This window comes from Clarias gariepinus, chromosome 18 (genome assembly GCF_024256425.1).
Source record: "Clarias gariepinus isolate MV-2021 ecotype Netherlands chromosome 18, CGAR_prim_01v2, whole genome shotgun sequence".
Lineage (NCBI taxonomy): Eukaryota > Metazoa > Chordata > Actinopteri > Siluriformes > Clariidae > Clarias > Clarias gariepinus.
This window is the reverse complement of record NC_071117.1, coordinates 1,217,861-1,238,235: the sequence shown is the minus strand read 5'-3', so window position 1 is coordinate 1,238,235 and position 20,375 is coordinate 1,217,861. Positions and strand designations below refer to the sequence as shown.

Sequence of the window (20,375 nt, the reverse complement as noted above, 5' to 3'; positions counted from 1 at the left end):
CTTCGCATCAACAGCATTCGAATAATTCGAAGATGATGGCATGAAAACATGGGATAAATAAGGCTATTCCATAAAGGGTTAACTTGTCATAAAGGTTGCCAAGAAAGAAGGGAGAGAGAAAGCGCCTTTTATCTGAGGCTCCTACCCCGGGCCACCCGACAGCAATCTGACGTTTTTTTTTTTTTTTTTTTCGAGCGCTTGGGGAAATCCCGCTTCCGAAACGCGATCGCTCGATCGCATGCGCTACTTACCTGCGGAAGCGAGAGTAAGTTTTTCCTATCCATTCACAAGAAGAGCCGGAGCGCGCTTGAGAAGTGGACGGAAAACTTCCTGATCCGGTGAGGACGCGAGAGAAAGGGGGATTCCCGTCTCATGCACGTCTGCCAGATTGCACTGTTTAACCCAGGAATGCGCCGAAACAAGGGTGTGGAGATCGCGCTCCGAAAGAAGATCTGCATGGATCTCCTAACAAACTTTACCATATTGGTGAGTCAATATTTTTTAATTTGCACACATCACACGCAAACACAATATTCGGTCCTTTGAAGACAAAAAGATCCGAGGAATGTTTCCGGTTCACTCCTATTTATATTCTGCGGGTGCGTTTCATCAGATGACCTGACCAAGGTTATATATGCCAAAATTTGGCGTGTTTGGCACACACATGCTTCACAACCGGCAACACAAAAAGATGTTCCCATAGCGTTTTCACGCAGCATCGAGTGTAGCCTTTGAAAGGGAACTCCATTTATTTACCCAAAATGAAAAAAGTTTACATCACAAAACTAGACGTCTAGGAGTGTAAAATTATACACGCGCGAGTATTTAATGGCAAAACTAAGAAGAAGGGGAGAAAAACACACAGGCAAACACAAAACCTGCTCTAGCACCAAAGAAAAAAACAGGTTGTTATCATCATGACCCTCCCAGAGGCTTAATCAGTGATTTATATCACCTGTTGTCCAGCCAGCGATTGCACTTCCAGCAAAGCCAGCAGAGGGGGCAATAAACTGGCGTAACAGGCATCAACCTGTGGTCTTTTTAGCATTAAATATGCTAAAAAGCATATGGCTTGTCCTCCCAGTTATAGCTACCTGGAGAAAGCCTACAGCACTGGTTGTGGTGATGGCTTAGCTGTATTATCCCGACAGCAACTGGATCTGTGTGCCCTTCCTGTGCCTACACTGTCTTGATTCGAATGCCTTGCTTTTAAATGTAAATACTGCTTATTTATCGACCCCCTAAACCAAACCCAGTGTTTATCTCAGAGATTCATGATTTTCTTATATCTTTCTGTACCACTTCTTCCAACATTATTATACTTGGTGACTTTAATATTCATGTAGACAACCTCTCTTGTCATTTGGCAGAGTTTTTGCAATTACTGGACTGCCTCAATCTTCAACAACATGATCATGTTCCTACAGATTCCAGAGGGCATATTTTGGATCTAATCATAACAAGTTCTGTTCCTATTAGCACCCTTTATGTGTATAATCTGGGAGTGTCTAATCAATGGTTGTTTCAATGGAGCTGTCACTCCCTTGTTCCCCCACAAAAGCAAAACAGCAAATATGTTACAAAAATTTGAACAGGATGAAGACAGCTGGGCGTGTTCTTGAGCACTGTCTACAGGCCTCAGGACTCGCTGTTTACAAGCAAGTTTACATAGAACATCAGGAAATCTATGCAAGTGTGCTGAGGGCTGCAAGATCACAGATTTACTCATTATCAGAACAATGAAACCATCAAATTGTGCTCCGGATCCTTTTCCTTCAGTTCTGGTTAAATCTAAACTCTATGATATAAGTCCCCTGATTACCAGGATCATAAACCACTCTCTCCAGTCTGGATATGTTCCCCCTTCACTGAAAGCTGGTGCAATGGATGAAAAAATCCACCTTAGATCCAGAAGTGATTGCAAACTACAGGCTTATTTCTATCCTCCCTTTCCTTTCAAAAGTTTTGGAAAAAGTCATTGCTGCACAGCTTCAGTCTCACGTAAAACAAAATGATTTGTTTGAGAAACTCCAGCCTGGATTCCGCCCCTGCCACAGCGTAGAAACAGCTCTGGTTAGAGTCATGAATTACCTGCTGATGTCGGCTGATGCAGGCTCTCCATCACTTCCCATTTTGTTGGACTTTACTTCGGCCTTTGATACTGTTGATCACAACATTCTTCTTCACAGATTATGTCATACTGTAGGCCTCTCTGACTCTGTTTACAACTGACTATCATCTTATCTTGAATAGAATAAAGCATGTTGCCCTGGGACATGCTAAATCCGATACAGTGTTACCCGTGGTGTTCCCCAGGACTCGGTGCACGGCCCCATGTTGTTTATATTGTATATCCTTCCTCAGGGCTGTGTCATCAGCCGGCACAAAATTTTATTTCATGGCTATGCTGATGATACTCAGCTATACCTCAGGATAAAATGAACCTATTTATCTACTCCGCCATTATCCATTTTGCCCATCTGTTTGGAGGAGGTAATGTCATGGATTAAGCAAAATTTCCTGCAGCTGAACAGCTCTAAGACTGAAGCTATTTTAGACACCAGGTTAGGACATCTAACATCACCTTTTTTAGTCAGGATATCCCATTGTCAACATCTGTTATCAATCTCTGAGTTAAAATGCACTATCAATTGACTTATGAGGCTCATATCAAACATCTGTGTAAGACATTTTTCTTTAACCTTATAAACATTGCTAAACTGCATCCAGCACTTACAGTGGGAGCCACATCAAACAGCCGCCTGGAACATGACATGATAGGACCATGCACGATCCGTGCACTGAATGTGATTCCCCGCAATGACGTAGTTAATGATGCCCCGCCCCATAAACGCCCCCATGTGCTTTTAAAAAAGCATTGACTGCTTCAGTTAACTGCAGTGTCCAAGCAGCCGGTTACTATGTTTAATATATAACATAACTTACGTCAACATAGTTTCATAAACAGATAAATCAAACAGATTTTAAATCACTCAATACACAACCCATGATGCTTATGCTATTTTTAATTAATTAATTAATAAAACTACTTATTGCAATATTTTTCACGACATCCTTAATAATCCTTAAAAACATGGTTACATCTGTAATTTATCTATACCGGTCTTTGTAGGTACAGAATACAAGCAGGCTATGTACAGTATTTTAGATTACGGTGTATTTTATCTATTTCTGTTTAATACACTGGTAGATAATATTTTGCTGCAAATTAAAGCTTAAAATGTAATTTCTGCTTGGGTTTGTTTTTGTTATATTTTTGATGTTTTCACTGATGTTTTTTTCGCTGATAGTCAAAAATTGGCATAAAAAAAATCGCATAACATCTTGAACAAATATCTGTCCAGGGATCAGTATTTCTTTAGTCATTTAACCAGCATAATGTCCCCACATCAATATTCTGATGGAACATTAATCACTTATGACAACTGTGAATAGATGCGGCAGCAGGGACAGATTAAATCCCCTTAAACATTCACACTTGAAAACAATACAAACAGAACTAAACAGTTCCAGAGGGTTGGCGCCTGTTATCGCAGGACAGGGATCATCTACAGTTTACTACTGTATTTTTCACTGCTTATATATTTTTGCCATAGTTTCATTTGGTTTTACACGATTTCATGTGTTATTTGTGTGTGTGTGTGTGAGCATGTGTGATAGAGAGAGCATGTGTGCGAGAGAGGGCTTATATTGTGATTTGTCAAAGGTTACAAAAGCCTGGCTTACTACTAATAATAAAAAATATTTTAATGTAACTAATGAGTCTCAATCACAAAATCAGCCAATGCTGTAAACAGAGGACACAACAAATTATATACTCTAAAACATCCATTTGAACATTCAAAACTTATTGTTAAAGTCAGCCCGTGGCTGTTCAGGGTCAAGTTTATGGGGCTTCTCTGTCTTTCGCTAATTTTACTTCTGACTCGAAACCAATGTGGCTTATTAAAATTGCACTGTTTTATTGGACATGGCTGTTTGGTAATGTTCAGCAAAATAAACACTGTCTATGGTTTAAATATACTTTGAAAAGTCATGAGGTAATAGAGACAAGTCTCATTAGATCCTTCTGCATTAATGTTATCGTGGTGTAAATTATTAAAGTATTGAGGTATTTCACTTGCGGACAAAATAGACCATGTGTATGTTTAGTATTTCTTTTCAACGGCTGGATTCACAGGTTTAATCAGCTATTTACAAGACTTTTATTTATTTATTTATTTAATTTATTTGTTTTATTTTTTTAAAGTCACTGGAGGTCATATAAGCATTTCACTGCATATCGAACTGTGCATGACTGCGTACGTGACTAATAAAATTTGAATTTTTAGGTTTTTACAACATTAAAGCACTTACAGCTAAAGTGCCACCGGTGTGTGTGTGTGTGTGCTCCTGCATTCGTCAGCTTTGTCTGAGCTGGCTTTAACACAAACACATTTGCGCGCCAGCAGGACGAAAAAAACGAAAATAACGAGAAGTCAGTACATTTTCCACTTAGATTTCTCACATTCCACTTCTTCCAAGTTTGGCTTTCCTAAGTTCTAAGAAAACTAAGGAAAATATTTTGGGACACTTAAGCACAAAACAGCACAGACGCAAATGATCAAGATTTTGATTGTTGTCATTTTCTCAAACATGATTTTCCAACTTGGCGTTTATAAAGATTCAGACAGACTGAATTTAAGAATGCACACCTAGTAACCTAAAACACACACACACACACACCGAAGAGCAAAGTGGAGATGCACATTCACACCCCTGACCGTCTTTTGTCTTGTAAATGAGGTATTCTCATTCACCTTCCAATCCCCCCAGCACACATACTCTTTGTCTGTACTGTACACTGTTGCTATGTTTGTTAGGGCACTTGGTTATACACAGCACTTTAATGTATAAAACACTTACTTCCTGGTTAGTTTTATTTTAAATATTGCTTTTTACCTTATTCAGCAAAATAAGCAATGTTATCATTGTGTAAATTATTAACATATTGATGTCTTTTAATTAAGGACAAAAACAGACCCTGCGCTTGTGTTTAGGACTGATGCTGAACAGCTGTGTTCATAGGTTTAATCAACGATTTACAAGACGACAGTTAAAGCATTTGTGGATGGAGAGGTGTGTCTGTGTGCGCTCCTGCATTTCTTCGTTGGCTTTAACACAAACACATTTGTGCAGACAGGTCTAAAGAACCCCAATTAGCACCATGTCATAGTCAGTATTCTCCACTGAGGTTTCTCACCTTCCACTCCTCCTAAGATTGTCTTTGCTCTTTTGATGGAGTTCTTAAAACCCAAAAATTTATTTATACTGAGGAAAAATTATTAAGGGCCACATGATCACAAACACAAACTAGCACAGATACATATGATCAAGTGTTTAATTGTTGTTTTCATTTGTTTCCATTACCAGTAATAATAATAATAATAATAATAATAATAATTATTATTATTATTAGCCCAACTCTTTGACTATTTAAAACAAAGTTGTCTCCCATTTATGATTTTTTTCATATTTGGCTCCAAAGCTTTGGAATAGCCTTCCAGACACTGTTCGGGGAGCAGACACGGTTTCCCAATTCAAAAGTAGGCTCAAGACGCATCTCTTTAATCTGGCATACGCGTAACTCAACCCATAACCTCATACTTCATTACACTTATCCTGAATGGCAACTACGCTAATTCTCTCCATCTTTTCTGTATTTTTCTACCCATCCTGAGACATCTGGAGATTGTGCCAGCTTCAGTAGACAAAGGCCAACCCTGCGAGGTTTCTAAAGCATCTTGAGAAGGACCTGCTCCAGCTAGATTCTGCTTTATGATGGCTGGAGCTACACATCCTGCTCCTGTGCTTCCAGTGATCTGACCCCATCTGCCCTCTGCACCTACTGCTGAACTGAATCTACACAACTTCTGATATATTGAACTTTCACCTGCACAACACACTTAATGTTATTTCTATCTGTTATCACCCAGATGAGGATGGGTTCCCTGTTGAGTCTGGTTCCTCTCAAGGTTTCTTCCTATTGCCATCTCAGGGAGTTTTTCCTTGCCACTGTCGCCGTCACCCTTGGCTTGCTCATCAGAGACATTTCATTCATCATTCATTCATTTAATTATTATCTAGACACATTTTTCTCACACATACACACTTCCAAATATTTTCTTTTCTTTTCTTTCTTAAAAAAAAAAAAAAAATCTTTCATTTTTTTCTTGTGAAGCTGCTTTGGGACAATGACCATTGTTAAAAGCGCTATATAAATAAAATTGAATTGAATTGAATTTTAAAAATAAAATTTATTCTTCCAAAACTTTTTGCTTAAATGTCATTAAAATACCTGGATAACACCAGCTGCTTTTCAGTCTATCAACTATCAAAGGACTGAATATAACTGTATGGAACAGTTTAAGTCTTTTTTTCCCCCCAAAGTATTAGACATTTTTTGTAATTCTATGTTCAGAATATAGACCTGACCAAACATCATTCAAAAGCTGTTGCACTGTGACGTCATTCCTACTCTGAAGTCATTCCTACTCCTAAACAATCATCAACAGCTTTTTCAGGCTTCTCCAGTAGCTCCAAAAGGCCAACCGCTAATGTTAACCAGTAAACTCGCATCTAAAGCAGTTATAGTTAATGAAATTATCACAGATCAGGAGTTTGATATACTCTGTTTAACAGAAACCTGAATTAAACAGGACGAGTATGTAGCTCTAAATGAAGCTAGTCCTCCTGGACACAGCTACATACACCAGCCTCGGTTAACTGGTAGAGGAGGAGGCATCGCAGTTATTCACAATGATAATTTGACTATTGTACAAAAACACGGACACAAATTTAATTCATTCGAAATTCTTTATAGTAACATAAGTGTATTTAACTATATTAAGTCAGCTAAGTCGATCCCGCTAATTGTCATTTACAGACCTCCAGGGCCGTACTCGGAATTTCTTAGTGAATTTGCAGATTTCCTCTCAAACCTAGTCGTTTCTGTAGACAAAGTGTTAATTGCTGGAGGTTTTAATATTCATTTTGAAAACCCAGAAGACCCTCTAAGAACTGCATTTATGTCTATACTGGACTCGGTAGGAGTAAATCAGTATGTAGTAGGACCCACTCATAAAGCAGGTCACACTTTAGATTTAATAATATTATTTGGATTAAGTATAAGAAATTTATTCACAATACCACTATCTGAAGTTATCTCAGATCACTATCTTGTCTCAATTCAAGTGTGTCACAATAATAATGTACACACAGCGCCGCGCTACCGTATGAAACGTACATTCACATCAACTACCAAACAGAGTTTTATCAGTAATCTCCCAGAGTTCCCAACTACGATTAGATCACCGTCTGACCCCACAGAACTCGATCAGGCGACTGAATATTTAGAGTCGACATTTCGCTATACCCTAGATAATGTAGCTCCAGTCAAAAGAAAAATTATTAGAGATAAAAAACTTGCTCCCTGGTATAACGATCACACGCGCACTTTAAAACAGACCGCTCGGAAATTAGAACGTAAATGGCGTCAAACTAAATTACTAGTATTTCAAATAGCATGGAAGGAGAGCATCCTGAACTATAGAAAAGCTCTTAGTGTAGCTAGATCAACATATCTCTCCACTCTTATAGAAAATAACAAAAATAATCCTAGATTCTTATTTAATGCTGTAGCCAAATTAACCAGAAATAAGACCACTGCAGAAATCTCCACAACAACATCATGCAATAGTGAGGACTTCATGAACTTTTTTAATAATAAAATTGTAAATATTAGGCATAAAATTGAGGTTTTGAAACCGAACAATGTAATTGATGCAGATGTTAATCTAGCCATGTCAGATCAGAACCTAGAATACTTTACTCCCCTTGAAGAGAATGAACTAATTTCACTTATCTCTTCTTCAAATTCATCAACCTGTATATTAGATCCTGTACCGACACATTTTCTTAAACAGATAGTACCAGCAATAATAGAACCCCTGTTGAGAATAATTAATTCTTCACTCAGCATTGGATATGTTCCAAAATCTTTTAAATTAGCAGTTATCAAACCAATAATTAAGAAACCTGACCTCGACCCCTGTCAGCTGTCCAGTTACAGACCAATATCAAACCTCCCCTTTATCTCTAAGATCCTGGAAAAGATAGTAGCGGAGCAGCTATGCTCATATATACATAGAAATGGCATACATGAACTGTATCAGTCAGGATTTAGGCCTCATCACAGTACAGAGACAGCGGTCGTTAAAGTAGTAAATGACATTCTATTGGCCTCTGATCAGGGTTGTGTAACTATGCTTGTATTACTTGACCTCAGTGCAGCTTTTGACACTGTTGATCACGCTATTTTTCTTCACAGATTAGAAAATGTAGTGGGAATTAAGGGTACAGCCCTCTCCTGGCTCAGATCCTATCTGACCCATCGTTATCAGTATGTAGACTTAAATGGTGATTATTCTGCATGTTCTCTAGTGGAGTTTGGCGTTCCGCAGGGTTCAGTTTTAGGTCCACTGCTTTTTTCCCTTTACATGCTTCCTCTGGGCAACATAATCCGTAAGCATGGTATTAGTTTTCATTGTTATGCTGACGATACACAGTTATATGTCTGAGCAAAACCTGATGAGAAAAAACAGCTTACTAAAATTGAGCAATGTGTGCAGGACATAAGAAATTGGATGCTAATTAACTTCCTTCTGCTAAATCCGGATAAGACAGAAGTTCTAGTCATAGGACCGCATACAGCTAGGAGTAAAATTTTAGATCACACCGTAACTTTAGATGGCCTTTCTATTCCATCAAATGCAACAGTGAAAGACCTTGGTGTGATTATTGATTCCAGCCTTTCATTTGAAGCACATGTAGATAATATTACCAGGATAGCATTCTTTCACCTCAGAAATATTGCCAGAATAAGAAATTTATTGTCGCTAAACGACGCAGAAAAACTAGTTCATGCTTTTATCACCTCTAGGTTGGACTATTGTAATGCCTTACTGTCTGGTTGTTCAGCTAGATGCATAAATAAGCTTCAGCTAGTCCAGAATGCAGCAGCGAGAGTCCTCACTAGAACCAGAAGATATGAGCACATCACCCCTATTTTATCTTCACTCCATTGGCTCCCTGTGAAATTTCGCATTGATTTTAAAATCCTACTCTTGACATATAAAGCATTAAATGGTCTCGCGCCGCAGTACCTGAGCGAAATGCTAGTGTCCTACGATCCGCCACGCCTACTTCGATCAAAGGATGCAGGCTGCTTGTCAGTACCGCGTATTATGAAAAATACAGCTGGGGGCAGAGCTTTTTCTTATAAAGCCCCAAAGTTATGGAATAGTCTTCCAAATAGTGTTCGGGACTCAGATACAGTCTCAGTGTTTAAGTCCAGGCTAAAAACCTATTTATTTAGCCAAGCATTTTTATAAATAGATTTGCCATAGGTAAAGGAGCAGATCTGGGGGACTCATGGACGTAGAGTATTATGGTGAACTGGTATGTTTGGATGCTGTCTTCCTCACTCTCATTGATCACTCAGGTTTGCTGACGGTGAGGTGATTGTTTGCTTTACATGTCAGGAAGCCCTCATGTTTGTGTTTCCTTCTGGCTTTCCCTTTTAGTTATGCTGTCATAGTTAGTCCTGCCGGAGTCTCTGCTTGCACTCTACAGTTAATATACATTCACATTATACATTGTGTGACTGTGACCATACCTGACTGCCATCTCTCCTCTTCTTCTCTTTCCCCCCCTCTTTCTTTTTCCTCTCTCCTCCTGTCTTCCCCTTTCACTCTTTCTCTCTCTCTCTGTCGAGCTACACATGTCGTTCCTGAGCTGCCAGTGATCCAGACTCCCTCTGCCCTCCGGACCTGTCTGACCCATCCTGGTGCCCCGCTTCTGGCTGAAGATCTCGTCACATGGATGCCCCGTGTGTCTCTCTGGGATGCGTCTGGTGTTCTGGGAATGATTCTCTCTACCTAGAAAATGGTTCTGGCCTTGACTGGTGTTGGCAACTGTTTCTCTGGGGACTTGACAGTTCGATAGTTCATGACTGGAACTTCTTACAAGTCTACCTGGGTCTTCAATAACTACCTGGACTCCATATTAACATCAATTAACATCAGCTATTATAGCTGAACTGCCTCCCACCCTACACACTGTATAAATGCAGATCATTTACTGCTTTCTGTTTCACCCAAATGAGGATGGGTTCCCTGTTGAGTCTGGTTCCTCTCAAGGTTTCTTCCTATTACCATCTCAGGGAGTTTTTCCTTGCCACTGTCGCCCTCGGCTTGCTCACCAGGGACAAACTGACCATTTTGATTCATACAAATTCACATTTCATACAAACTTAAATAATTCTTCTGACTATGTAAAGCTGCTTTGCGGCAATGAAAATTGCTAAAAGCGCTATACAAATAAAATTGAATTGAATTGAATTAAACTTTGTTAACGTTAACCCCGGTCTGTCTGTGTTATAGTCTGCATTAAATTAACCAAGAATTTACTTAATGCGCTTTTCATACAAATAAGTTAAGCGATATAACACTCGTATATGAGCATTAGTTCATCTCAGAACTTATCGAGTACTGAAATCCCCCCCACACACACAAATCTCCCCCCACTCCTTAACTGATAAACACTTCAGGGTTTTTATCCAGCTCATTACTGTAACTAAGCGCTCGCGCTACTGTGCAAAGTCACAACCAGAGTGGATAAAATATAAACCCGGTTATGAGCGTTTAGCTCGCTAGGTCTTGTACATCTATCCTCAGCTTGTGTCCCTCATGAACTGCATCACATTATATTCCAGTCACAGAAATAACCTGCAGATTAACTCTATCCTAAAGAATAAATAAATGCTGAATTTATCCAGACAACACTCTGAATTCAGAAGGTATTTTCATAGAGCACAAACACTCCTCATCGGGTAGTGCAGCTTTAATAATAGGGACATTAATCATATTTTCGAAGCTTTAGCATCTTTTTGAGGAAAAGATGAGTGACATTGTGAGTTTGTGACACTGACAGTAAGCTGTAATGTTAACTCCAGACTTGGTAAACAGACCATTAAGTTATCTAAAGTCACATCTGACCACTGCTGGTGCTGCCAGTGATTTTCAAAACGGCCAATAAAAAACTAAACTGGGAAATAAACTGTAAACTACCACAAACAAAATTTATATACAAAAATAAAGAAAGAAAGAAAAGTCACCACTTACTGCGAACAGTCCATTAAACCGCCATCTTCATCTTTGTAGTGCAGTTTGGTAGCGTCAGTTCGGCGGGAGTGGGTTGTTAAAATCACGTGATTGCAACTCAGCACAGCTAAATTGCTGGCGTGCGTTAACGTGTTCTTGAGAACAAAGCGCCATCTAGTGGTGGAACCAGGTAAATGAATAAATAGGACTTGAATGGTCGTATTTACTGTAAAATCTTGACACACATTTCTGGCAGGAGAGGGAGGGGGACTACCCCGTCCACAGGGCAGCCATATGCCATTCACGTGCCATTCACACGGCTGCAGCTATTTGACGTGGCTCCCTCTGTACATTTGCAGATGCAGAAAAGTTAGTCCATGCGTTTGTCTTCTCCAGGCTGGACTTTTGCAATGCGCTTCTCAATGGGACTTGAAAGAAAACAAAAAAAACAAAAGCTGCAGTATATTTAAAACTGCGCTACTAGAATCCTGATGTGAGCACGTAAATGACCATATAATGCCCACCCTTAAGTCTTTTCATTGGCTCCCTGTTTCATTCAGAATTGAATACAAGGTTCAATTCAATTTAAATTAAATTTTATTTTTATGGCTCTTTTAACAATTGACATTGTCGCAAAGCAGCTTTATACAATCAAAATAATTATTTAAGTTTGTATGAGATGTAAATGTGTATAAATCAAAATGATAAGACTGATGAGCAAGCCAAACAATGTGAATGTATATTTTGTGCAGAGTGAAAGCGGGGACTCTGGCAGGGTCCAGAAGGAAAGACAGACATGAGGGGGAACAAGGATGTAGAGCAACCGATCACTTCACTGTCAACAAACCTGAGTGATCAATGAGAGTGGGGAAGACAGCATCTGAACAGCTGATCTAAGACAGCATCTGTCCCCCAGATCTGCTCCTTTACCTAAGGCTAATCTATTTACAAAAATGCTTGGCTAAATAAATAGGTTTTTAGCCTAGACTTAAACACTGAGACTGTGTCTGAGTCACTAACATTATTTAAAAAACTATTCCATAACTTTAGTAAAAAAGCTCTGCTTCCTGCTGTAGTTTTTATAATACATGGTACTAACAAGCAGCTTGAATCTTTTGATCGAAGTAGGCATGGTGGATCGTAAGACACTAGCAGTTCACTCAGCCGAGGTGAAAAGATTTTGTACTCAAGTAAAAGTACTGTTACTTCAGTGAACTTTTACTGAAGTACAAGTAAAGTTACCCTTATTAAAATCTACTCAAGTAAAAGTAAAAAATCTCATTAAAAATGTACTCAGAGTAAAAGTAACTTTTTTTTTTAACAGCGGGGGTGGGGGGTGGAAAAATCTACTTAATTACAGTAATGCGAGTAAATGTAATTCGTTACTTTCCACCTCTGTCACTGAGATACTGTAGCGCGAGACCATTTATTGCTTTATATGTCAAAAGTAGTATTTTAAAATCAATGCAAAATTTCACAGGGAGTCAATGAAGTGAAGATAAGATAGGGGTGATGTGCTCATATCTTCTAGTTCTAGTGAGGACTCTCGCTGCTGCATTCTGGACTAGCTGAAGCTTGCTGGAGCTTGACGGCTGCGTGCGGCAAGCTGTGAAAATGCCCTTCATTACCCGTAGGGGGCAGTCGTGTTTCAGTCTTAAGTATTGTGTGTCTACTGAAGCCGAAAATGCGTTATTTACATTTACATTTAGGCATTTGGCAGACGCTCTTATCCAGAGCGACTTACATTTTTATCTCATTACACATCTGATCAGTTGAGGGTTAAGGGCCGCGCTCAAGGGCCCAACAGTGGCAACTTGGTGGTTATGGGGTTTGAACCTGGGATCTTCCCAACCGTAGTCCAATGCCTTAACCACTGAGCTACCCCTGCTCCCTGGTTATCTTAGTCGCTTATTAACAGCAAGTGACAGAGCTCATAAACATGTTGAGCTCAAACTGTAAAATACTGATATGTATTTATTCTTCATTTTCTTCTCTCCTTCAAAGATGATACTTCTTTAACTGCGCTTTCTCCATTTAGTATTATTATTATTATTAGTAGTAGTAGTAGTAGTAGTTCTCCGAATTTATTATTATTGTTATTATTTTTATTATAATTGTAACGCACCCCCGCATGTGTGCAAAAAGACGAAGTATAACTAATAATACAAAAATGTATGATATGTTAGCCTAAAACAATATTGTTTTATTTTGTTTATCCTGGGTCAAAATTACTTTACTCACACTGTTGGGTTGCTTTTGCTATGAATACTAAAAGTGCTGCATGATTAAACTCAATGCAAAAATCATTGCATTAAGTTTAAAGCAAAGCTTTTGATTTAGCAAAGCTATACTACAAAAAATGAGAGCGAGTGGAATGGACACCGTCCCGCCCTAACAGGCCAGATTTCCCCTTAAAGGTCTTCCAATTATCTATGAAGCCCACATTATTTTCGGAGCACCACCTGGACATCCAGTGGTTCAGCGACCATAACCTGCTGTAAGCTATGTTGCCACGTCTCATTGGGATGGGACCAGAGCATACTACTTCATCGGACATTCGCCTTCACTAATTTAACCACCGCTAAAAAGTTATTCTTGCTAACCTCTGACTGACGAAGGCGTATATCATTAATTCCAGCATGTATCACTATCTTTGAGAACCCGTTCTGTCCTAGAGCCCCAAGATTACTTATGTCCGGTACTCTGGCTCCCGGGATACACCTAACCACTGCCGCTGTCGCCCCTAAAGGCCTAGCTATTCTCACCTCAGTGCTTCAGTATAGAGTCTTCTATAACCAGAGCTCTTTCTATTTCTTTCTCTTTAAATAACACAACTTTAGAAAAAAAACAACAGAGGTAATTGAGCTACTGTCCTGCAAAAAGGGATAGTTAAGAACACAGAAGGTTGATAAAGAAAAAAACGAAACAGTGCAAAAAGAATAGTGCAAGTGTGCTTATTTTAGTTTATTAAAGTGACAATAAAGAGCAATTTAAAGCAGTATACAAAATAGGGTACAAATACAGTATGAACAGGATATGTACATTTATATATACAAGTTATTTCCTGGGTTGAGGTAGTGAAAGCACCAATGGTGCATGGAGCATAAAGTGACAATTGCAAGTGTGTGATTGAGTGTGTGTGTGTGTGTGTGTGTGTGTGTGTGTGTGTGAAATTAAAGAGTCAGAGTATAACGCTGGGAGAGACCGAAGAGCACAGGGGAGGCAGAGCTGGAAGGGAGTTGAGCTTCCTGATCCTCTTATGGATAAAGCTATCCTTTAGTCTGCTTGTCCTGGCTTGGAGACTTCTTAGTCTCCTCCATGATGGTAGCAGACTAAAGAAGCTCTGAGTTGGGTGGGTAGGGTCACGGGCAATGTTGAGAGCTTTGTGTGAGGCAGGTGTTGTAAATTTCCAGGAGGGAGGGGAGAGAGACACCAACGATCTTCTCAGATGCTCTCACTATGCGCTGGAGTGTTCTCTGGCAGCACGCATTGCAGGCGCCGAACCACACAGTGATGCAGCTGGTCCGGATGCTTTTAATGGTGCCTCTGTAGAAGGTGTGCATAATGGGCGTCAGGGCTCCGGTTCTTTTCAGCTTACAGAGAAAGTAGAGACGCTGTTGTGCTTTCCTGGCTAGAGCTGCAGTGTTGGTGGACCAGAAGAGATCTTCTGTAATGTGCACACCCAAAAACTTGGTGCTCCTTACCCTCTCCACGATCGCACCATTGATGGACAGCGGAGAGTGTTGGGTGTATGTTCTCCTGTAATCAACCACAATCTCCTTCATCTTTTCCACGTTCAGGGAGAGATTGTTGTCTGTGCACCAACTGGCCAGGCGGCTTACCTCACTCCTGTAGTCTTATCTTAGCTTTGGCTGAACGAGTATGCCGCCGAGTCGTCACCCACTCGGGGGAGTCGGGGGCTGGGTATCTCCGCCTGCAGCACCCAGACTGTCCGCTATGGGAATAACACTGCTCTCTAACCCTCTCTAAAGTCTGGATGTGCTCCTCTAACGCTGATATCTTCTCCATCAGAGTGCTCACTAACACACACCTATCACAAGTAAAATTACCACCAATGACAGAGGAAGAATGTCTAAACATCCTGCACTCTACACACTAAGCAAGCTAAATATTGTCCATTATAAAGTACCTGAGTCAGAGTTTAGTTGTTCCGAGCTGAATTTTGTTTGTTGTTCAAAGAAGAAGAATTTCGTGCGTTCTCCAAAAAGTGCAAAAAATGGGGGAAAAAGGCGAAGCCAAATAGTAAGAAGATGTAAAAAACTAGTTGCTATTAATATTATTATTTTATAAACGAAAAAGCTATATAATTTAAACGCTGATACAAACGCGAAACTTTCACGACAACGATACGAAAACAGGAAAGTACGTCACCTTAAATGATATCTATTCTGCTCTGGATTTTAAATTGTACTGTGCTGCTATTTTTATTGACTTGGCCAAGGCTTTTGACTCTGTCAATCACAAATGTCTTATTGATAGGCTTTATAATACTGGCTTCTCTGACAAATCCGTGTCTTGGTTTTCTAATTATCTAAGTGAGAGAGTGCAGTCTGTGAAATCTGAACAACTCCTTTCCCAGCCTCTCCCAGGCACAAATGGCGTCCCACAGGGATTAATACTTGGACATACACTTTTTTCTATTTATATTAATACTGTAGCTAACTCTGTTACAGATTCATCTATCCATCTTTACCCCAATGATACAATTCTTTACTCTAATGGTCCTTCTCCTGCTACAGTCTTGCAGCAACTACAACGTAGTTTTAATAGATTGCAACAGACTCTTTTCAATTTGCATCTCCAGCTAAATACTTGCAAAACTAAAGTCAGGTGGTTTGGAAAAATAGGTCTCGTTCCATTAAGCTCTCCAAGTATCTGCTCCCTAAATATCTGGGAATTTAGCTAGATACCATTCTGTCTTTTCAAAACACATTGATAATTTGAAGGGTTAGATCAAATCAAAACTTGGGTTCGTTTATAGAATGCGTTCTGCATTTACATTATCTGCTAGGAAAACTCTGGTGCAAATGATCATTCACCCCATGTCTGATTATGGTGAAGTTATTTACAGATCAGCATCGGCCTGCTTCAAAACCTTGACGTTTTCTACCACTCTGCCATCCGGTTCATAACAAATGCTCTTTTCAAAACTTATCACTGTACCCTGTATTCTTCTCTCAACTGGTCGTCATTGCACACCCGCCACAAAACCCATTGACTTATGGTCATTTACAAAACTTTCCTTGGTTTGTCCCCTCCTTACTTACAAGAACTGTTACACTCTTTCCCTTCTGGTTATAACACTCATTCTGCTAACTTGATTCTGCTGACAGTTCCTAAGGCTGCCTCTGTATTTGGCCTGTCGTTTTTTTAAAACGCTGCTGCTAAAGACTGGAATGACCTGCAAAAAATATTAAAACTGGATAATCTCATTCCTAAGTCTGCTTTTCAATCTCGGATCTCAGCTTACTATTAAGACGTGTTGCTGTTATTTAGTCTAGCTGCTCTTACTCATTGCTGCTCCATTGTTTACATTGTTTATATAACATTTTTAAAAATATATACAGTGGTGTGAAAAACTATTTGCCCCCTTCCTGATTTCTTATTCTTTTGCATGTTTGTCACACTTAAATGTTTCTGATCATCAAACACATTTAACTATTAGTCAAAGATAACACAAGTAAACACAAAATGCAGTTTTTAAATGATGGTTTTTATTATTTATGGAGAAAAAAAATCCAAACCTACATGGCCCTGTGTGAAAAAGTAATTGCCCTCTGAACCTAATAACTGGTTGGGCCACCCTTAGCAGCAATAACTGCAATCAAGCGTTTGCGATAACTTGCAACGAGTCTTTTACAGCGCTCTGGAGGAATTTTGGCCCACTCATCTTTGCAGAATTTTTGTAATTCAGCTTTATTTGAGAGTTTTATAGCATGAACCGCCTTTTTAAGGTCACGCCACAACATCTCAATAGGATTCAGGTCAGGACTTTGACTAGGCCACTCCAAAGTCTTCATTTTGTTTTTCTTCAGCCATTCAGAGGTGGATTTGCTAGTGTGTTTTGGGTCATTGTCCTGCTGCAGCACCCAGGATCGCTTCAGCTTGAGTTGACGAACAGATGGCCGGACATTCTCCTTCAGGATTTTTTGGTAGACAGTAGAATTCATGGTTCCATCTATCACAGCAAGCCTTCCAGGTCCTGAAGCAGCAAAACAACCCCAGATCATCACACTACCACCACCATATTTTACTGTTGATATGATGTTCCTTTTCTGAAATGCTGTGTTACTTTTACGGCAGATGTAACGGGACACGCACCTTCCAAAAAGTTCAACTTTTGTCTCGTCGGTCCACAAGGTATTTTCCCAAAAGTCTTGGCAATTATTGAGATGTTTTTTAGCAAAATTGAGATGAGCCTTAATGTTCTTTTTGCTTAAAAGTGGTTTGCGCCTTGGAAATCTGCCATGCAGGCCGTTTTTGCCCAGTCTCTTTCTTATGGTGGAGTCGTGAACACTGATCTTATAGAAGGCAAGTGAGGCCTGCAGTTCTTTAGATGTTGTCCTGGGGTCTTTTGTGGCCTCTCGGATGAGTTGTCTCTGCGCTCTTGGGGTAATTTTGGTCGGCCAGCCACTCCTGGGAAGGTTCACCACTGTTCCATGTTTTTGCCATTTGTGGATAATGGCTCTCACTGTGGTTCGCTGGAGTCCCAAGGCTTTGGAAATGGCTTTATAACCTTTACCAGCCTGATAGATCTCAATTACTTTTGTTCTCATTTTTTTCTGAATTTCTTTGGATCTTGGCATAATGTCTAGCTTTTGAGGTGCTTTTGGTCTACTTCTCTGTGTCAGGTAGCTCCTATTTAAGTGATTTCTTGATTGAAACAGGTGTGGCAGTAATCAGGCCTGGGGGTGCCTACAGAAATTGAACTCTTAACTGTGATAAACCACAGTTAAGTTCTTTTTTTACAAGGGGGGCAATCACTTTTTCACACAGGGCCATGTAGATTTTTAGTTTTTTTTCTCCCTTAATAACGTAAACCTTCATTTAAAAACTGCATTTTGTGTTCAATTATGTTATCTTTGACTAATAGTTAACGGTTTTTGATGAGCAGAAACATTTAAGTGTGACAAACATGCAAAAGAATAAGAAATCAGGAAGGGGGCAAATAGTTTTTCACACCACTGTATGTATCTTATTTACTGTTTTTGCTTTTATTTATTTTTTGTTATGTTATTTATATTGTATATATGTATCTTTCTTAAAATGTCTTACTATTATTGGTCCGAATACGAAACCTGTTCTTAATCTGTCTTGCCTGGTTAAATAAAGGTAAATAAAAAAAATAAAAATAAAAAAAATGAACAGTCTTAGCTTCAGATCAGAGGTGCTGGCTGTGTATTCAGTGTGTTTAGATTTTTTTGCTCTATATTAATTTAATTACTAAAACAGACTTTCTGAGTCTTTGTACATTTTTGCTTAGCTATGGAAATTTGGTGAAACCCTCAGTGACGAATCTATGCAGCTAGCAGATGGTTGGTTTAGCCTGTCTGTCTGCTAAGTGCCCTTCTTACCCACCAGTGCATCTATGGGGATGCCCATCCCTATCTAAAAGAACATATTACTTTACATATATTTACATGCAACCTCCGCTCTGTCTCAGTTCATCTTCTAAAACCTCAGAAGACCAAGCTTCATACTATGGGAGATCGGGCTTTTTGCTCAGCAGCACCTAGACTATGAAATGCTCTTCCAGAGTATCTGAGGATGCCACAGACTACTAATGACTTTAAATAAACTCTGTATTTTGGAGCAATGAGACCAAGATTAATGTTTTTGGAACTGATAGCTTCATAACTGTATGGCATCCCAAAGGTGAAAAGTACAAAAAAAATATTAATGGTGCCTACAGTAAAACATGGTGGATCTTTCTATGGGACTGCATGTGTGCTTAAATTCAAGAGGTATTGCTCTATATTGAAAGAGAAGATGCTACCATCACTCTGTGACTTTGGTCGCCGTGAACTTTTCCAACATGACAATGATACAAAACATCATTGGGTGAACATTCACAGGGTGAAAGTAATTTACTGGACAAGTACAGTATGTCTCCTGATCTGAACCCAAACATTTACTGTATATATGTAAAAAATATTAAACAAAATGTACATTTTAACATTATAAAACAGTAGGGATGTACAATTTTCCTAAACCAGTTGTGTGTGTGTCGAGTTATCTGGGAATTTGCACATCAGCCTCCGCTTCAAACTCGAAAAAAGCCATAGCCAACTACAGGGGACATGGGGATTAACTTTGGAATCACTTTTAATTCTTGTGTCTGACAGCTTTGCAGGTTACACAATAATCATTTAAAGTGGATTTAACTAAGTGAGAGAGAAAGGTCAATAACCTTAAATGAAAACCAGAAAAGGGTACATCACTATTCCTGATAAATAACAGTTAAATCACTACTTTTAAAAACAAAAGTTTAATAAAATGTAAACAAAAACACGAAAACAGAACTAACACATGTTATTCTATTAACCCTTTAAAGGCATGTAATACACAACATCATATTACATTTTTTGTGAATATATGGAAACACTTAAATAACAATCACAGCATAACATAAGTTACTCTTTGTCTTGTAATGATCACAATAGTGTTTAAATTAAACATCAAATAATTCAGTCAAGATTTAAGTAATTAGTCCTTCGTATAAGTAAAGAGCGGTATTATCATACCATCAGTGTCCCTGAGATGACCAGCTGCCGATGCGCTTCCCTGTCTCACATATGCTGGATGCTTGTATGTTGAGTCTGTACCATTGCTCCATTAGTGACTGTGAGGTGATGCATACTGTGATGTCATACTCTGATCAGTCACAGTTGTTCCTTTGTCAAGTGACTTCAGCTCCATCATTTCACAAATTCAACTTTACAGTGTGTGTGTTTAATTATTACCTATTCAATGTGAAAAAAATACTTCCTCTGTCACTTTTTTCTTAATAGAAAAAAGTACGTTTTTTAAGCTAAGTGTTTACCTTAGCTGTCTTTAGGAGTCTTTTTTTGAACAAAAAGACTACACAGAATGTTGCTTAAAACAATATTACAAAAACAGACCATGCCCAGG

General features: G+C 39.1%; 1 protein-coding gene across 1 annotated transcript in view; it reads right to left on the bottom strand.

Annotated features, from left to right (window-relative positions):
* Positions 1-20,375, bottom strand: part of LOC128506731 (integrin alpha-M-like) — a 226,098-nt gene that overhangs the window by 73,692 nt on the left and 132,031 nt on the right. The window lies entirely within an intron of this gene.